The following is a 5476-nucleotide window of genomic DNA, read 5'->3' as shown; positions in this document are numbered from 1 at the left end:
TGTACTTTTACTTAAGTACATTGTTTGAGTACTTTCTCCACCACTGCAAGAGAGACCTGATTTTAACAAAGAGTGATGACAACAGTAGACAATCATAAAATAAAGCTTATAAATTGAGAATAAATGAAGGAAAAATGTATAAAAAAATAGACAAAAACAGCTAGATCATGAAGCAATGTAGAAAACTAAAACAAGGAACATGTCTACATTGGTTTTTGCCATGAACTTTTCATTCATTCAACCGTTATTTAAACAGATAAATCACATTGAGCCTCGAAGACTCATTTTTACAAGTTACAAACTTAGCAGTTTGAGCCACTTAGAGAGGTCAAGAGCTTCAGATCTTTTTGCAAGATATCCAGGAAACAGGAGCAGAGTAGGAGAAGGTCCTTGTGCCCAGTTCAGTCCTCACTGAGGGAACACTGCAGGGAATAATGTCCTGAGAGCACACGCCGTAGCTGCACTCACGCAGAGACATGTAGGAGGAGATGTATGAAGGCAACAGATCAAGAAGTGATTTAACGATGAAAATGTACCAGTGAGAGAGTCTGCATGAAGTTAATGATGTCCAGTTAACCAGTGAATACAGGGTGTAATGGTGAGTACGGTAGTTACAGCCAGTTATGAATCTTAGTGCACCATGATAAACAGCATCCAACATCTGCAGGGAGCTTGTAGGAGTGTTCATGTAAATAATGTCACCATAATCAATGGAGGGAAGGAAGGTTACAGTTACAAGGTTTCCTAGCATTCAGGGTTAGACAGGATCTATTTCTGAAAAAGAAACACAGTTTAACTTTCAGTTTCCTTACCAAGTTTTCCACGTGGAGCTTAAAAGAGAGATGTGAATCGACCAAGATACCCCAAAATTTGTAGGAATTGACTAATTCAATAGAAGCACCATTCAAGGATAAAATCAAAGGAAGAACTGCTGGGACCAACTTCCTGATTGAAAACAACATCCCTTTGGCTTTGTCAGCGTTTAGGACACGTTTGAGACTGAACAAATCTGGATGATGTCAAAAGCTGATTGCAAAAGCTGGAAAACCTTATCAATTGTTTTAGCTTGACAATAAATAACTATCATCAGCATAGAAATGTAAGGATGCATCAGGGATGCTCTGACCTACATTACCTATGTAGATTGTAAAGAGGGTGGGTCCTAAGACTGAGCCATGTGGTACAACATTGTTAACCGTTAAATAACTGGAGGAAGTACCATTGTGTTGAACACATTGCCTCCGATCTGAAAGATAGTTAGAGAACCAACCAATGGTGTGAACTGAGAAGCCAATTTCTGAGAGTTTATGACACAAGATGTTATGATCCACAGTGTCAAAAGCTTTAGACAGGTCTAAGAAAAGTGCAGCACAATAGCCCTTTTAGATAGTCTGCAGTTGGCATTTGGTAAATATTAGCTTTAAGAGCTGATTATGTAAAAAATGACCAAAATAGCAATAAAATGTAATATAATAATAATGCTAGAATGTTTATAAAATGAAAAAAATGCCATAAATCAGTGTGCTCTATGGGTGTAGTACAAGAAGATAAAATGGAAAACATGTATTATTTCACAAGTCAGCAGATTTGATCGCTTTTACCTTAACAAGGATGTGATCAACATTTAACAATCTAACTGTTTAAAAGTGGCCTACAGGCTGTCAGTTACTGATCGGAGCTTCTGTGGCAGATACTCTGTGCTGCAGGCTGAATCAGGCTGCACTTTACTACAAATTATTAAACAGAACAAGCTGCAACAATTCATTATTTGCTCTGAATGAATTCTTAAATAACTTTTTTAACTTAGCAATAGATTAGCCACAGATCACTGCAATAAATTGCAAATAGCAGCGAATACATTAAAAGTTGGTTACAAATTCATCAACTCTTGAAGTCATAATTATCAAACCAGCTGATACGTCTCGAGTTCATTGGAAGTTATTCATTAAATACTGTCATTAAGAGCTTCAGGGCTCGTTTAGATCATTATTAGTTATAGCCAGTATATTCTCCTCAAATAAAACCTCGTTCACATGATTGCTACATGAAATTAACATTAATTATGAATTATAAATAGAACAAAAATGTAGACAACACTTTTGTTTTTGCTCCCATTTTTCATGAGCTTAACTCAAAGCTGTAAGACTTCTTCTATGAACACAAAATACTTTTTTCTCTCAAATATTGTTCATAAATTAGTTTATATTTGTGTTGGTGAGCACTTCTTTGCTCAGATAATCCATCCACCTCACAGGTGTGGCATTTCCAGATGTTGATTAGACAGCATGATGAGGAGACCCTTAGGCTGCCCACAATAAAAGGCTAAAATGTGCAGTTGTGTCACAGTACGATGCCACAGATGTCGCAGGTTTTGAGGGAGTGTGCAGTTGGCTGTTGACTGCAGGAATGCTCATGTTCAGAGAATTTGTCAGCACTAAAAATAAGTTGTGACACAGATTCAGTTGGGCTTAATGATAATTCAATAGTTAGTAAATAGTAATGGTAACTAGTGTTGGCAGTGAGCAGTTGCCCATTTTGGACACCATCTTAGTTTCTCCACCATATCAGTAATGGGCTGGATAGGCAGTGCACACTGGTGGATTTCTATACATTTATGAGCGTTCATCAGAGTGATGCCGTCTTTAACCTCATGTTTAATATATTGAATCCTTTTTCTATATTTCTTGCTCTTTTCTTTATAATGTTGCTTTATTTTACTACAGTATTTTGACTTTTGGTCATGAGCGGACCTTAAACTCTAATTAGGCAGGATGCCAACGTTCCTGCAGCAGCTTCACGCTCCATGTTTGTTCCTGAAGAGGAAGAGAGGTGATGTTGTCCCACTCTGAAGATGGGAGGTAACAGGAAGTCCAGCTGTTCCACAAATGTTGTTACCACTTTAACTTCCTGTGATTGTCTTCGCAGCGCTTCAGCAGAACCACAGTTGACCCTGGCAGAGCTATTCTCATCATCTGACTAAACAACTAGCAGCAACCTACTCGTGTTGTGTTTAATCTTTTGGAAACAATGAAAGGTTTAAACTGGCCCTCTGATAACATGAACTGAATTTAGAGGAAACATTCCTACATTTCACAGAAATCAAACATCCTCACCATAATCAGAAGCTTTGTGTCCGGATGGACTCTAAATGAAACAAAATCAAACGAGACACACAATCATTCACACCTAGGGACAATTCAAGGTTACCAATCAGCCTAACATGCATGTTTTTAGTCTGTGGGAGAAAACAGGAGTACCTGGAGAAAACCCACACATGCACGGAGAGAACATGCAAACTCCACCCAGAAAGGCCCCTGGACTGGGATTTGAACCAGGGACCTGCTTGCTGAGAGGCAGCAGCTCTACCAGTTGCGCCACTGTACTGCCCTTGATGAATTTCCGTCCATGAAAATGTAAAATGCAGGTTTTCTAGGTATAACTAAGTTTCGTATATTTTTCTATGATAAAGGACTGGAGAACATGTTTAGAAAATGTTAGTTTAAAAAAATATATATATATTTTTTAAGTTAGCTATGCCACTTAGCTGAAAACACAAAAATCCAGATTTTTACATTTTACTTGAACGTTTTGGTTCTGTATTGTTTGAGCAATAGTTTTGTTTTAGTTTTTTTAATCCGTGCACTCATGCATCTAATGACTTTGTAAGAAGAGTTGTATAAAATGTTCACCTTGTTCCTGCTGTTGTGTTCAGTCTGCACGTTTTATTCATGAATTGCAGAGCTAACACCATGAAACAACCAGGAACAAGCCTTTGTTCTTTAAAAACAAATTAAATAGCTTATGATTTTAAAGAACATTTACAAAATTTGGAGCATGTTTGTATCATCATATCTGTCGTTTATACTGTATATAATGGAGAACACAAGCTCCTAGTGTGTTTTTTGTTACATTGTTTGAAACAGCTGTTCTGAAATTGAGTTTTTGAGAGGAAGAGCCCAACAAGGCAGTGTTGCCAACACTATTTGACTGCAGGGTTTTGCACACTGGTGTTCCACAAGGTTGTATGCTATCACCACTTTTATTCTCTTTATACATACATGAGTTGTGACATAATGACTTCACATTAATTAAATATGCTGATGATATGGCCCTAGTTGCTGGTCTGAAAGACACAAATAGTCCATCCTACTTCCAGCTCATAGAACAGCTCTCTGCCTGGTTTGATGACAGTTTTCTGGATCATAATGTCAGTAAAAAAAAAAAGAGATTTGTCTGGGAGGTAGATGGGGAGCAGCCAGCACAAGACCTGTATTCAGACCATCCGCTATAAAAGGGCAGGAAGCAGAGCAGGTAAGCAAATTTAAATACTTTTGAACAATAATTGATAAGTTGGTTTTTCAGCCCAACCCTGACTGTATTTACAAAAAAGCCAGTCAGCATCTCCACCTTCTATATAAGCCAAGGAGCTTTAATGCTAGCAAAAATACTTTGTAATTAGTTTGCAGGCCACTGGTTGAAAGTGTTGTTTCATTTAATATTGTCTCATGGTATGGGAACCTCCTAGCGAGAGACAGGAACCAGTTGTCCTGCGTGGTCAAACAGGTAGTAAATTCATTGGTCATCAACAAATACAACAGACCTGCACAGTCAGGCTCTAGAAAAAAAGGCAATACAGGTTTACAATAACCCAACTCATCCACTGCAACCATTATTCAGGTTGGTACCCTCTGGCAGAAGACTGCTGGTTCCTCTGGTAAAGAAAAATGGGTACAAAAAGTCATTTGTTCCCTCTGCTGTGAGTGTCCTTAATAGGGTCTTATTTAAATGTAGCCTCACATGACAAACCATTCATTGTCTGCTGAATTGTTTTAATATTTTTAATGTTTCATGTATTTTAGAATTGATTTTTATTGGGTTAGCAAAGCTTTTTAAAAAATGTATGGCATTTTTAACTTGTGTTGTTTTGTATGTATGATCCAGATGCCAAAGATAAATCTCCATCTCATGAAATGTTGTGGACAAGTTACATTGATTGATTGATTGATTGATCTGTCCAGAGGACTTGACTTAACTTTGTTAGAATTTTCTACCTGGATTATTGAGCAGGCATCAGGATAGCTTAATGTGCGATGTGCAGTGATCATTTGGTGATTTTTTACAGTTTGTGTACAACAGCTGACTCAAAGCAGTGATAAAATGTTTCTGTTCTCCACATGACTCAAAGGTCAACAGAGGGGCCCATAATAACAACTGTTGCTACGTGCATAACTTGGTGAAAAATGCTACAGATTTTTGACATCTTCTTTAAAAAAAAAAAAAACAGTTTTTGAGGCATAGACTCCTAAAGGTGTCAGTCCTCTGAGCCTCAGAGAAGTCAACATCTCAGTTGATCTCAAGCATTTCCCTGTGAGGTATTAAAACTTCAAAAGGTACAGATCCATGCTTATTCATATATGAGGCACAAGAGTTAGATATATGCACAGTTCCGCAGTCTCCATGTAAATATATCTGTGCA

This window comes from Nematolebias whitei, chromosome 4 (genome assembly GCF_014905685.2).
Source record: "Nematolebias whitei isolate Nwh7 chromosome 4, NemWhi1, whole genome shotgun sequence".
NCBI lineage: Eukaryota > Metazoa > Chordata > Actinopteri > Cyprinodontiformes > Rivulidae > Nematolebias > Nematolebias whitei.
Note: the sequence above shows the minus strand (reverse complement) of the source record.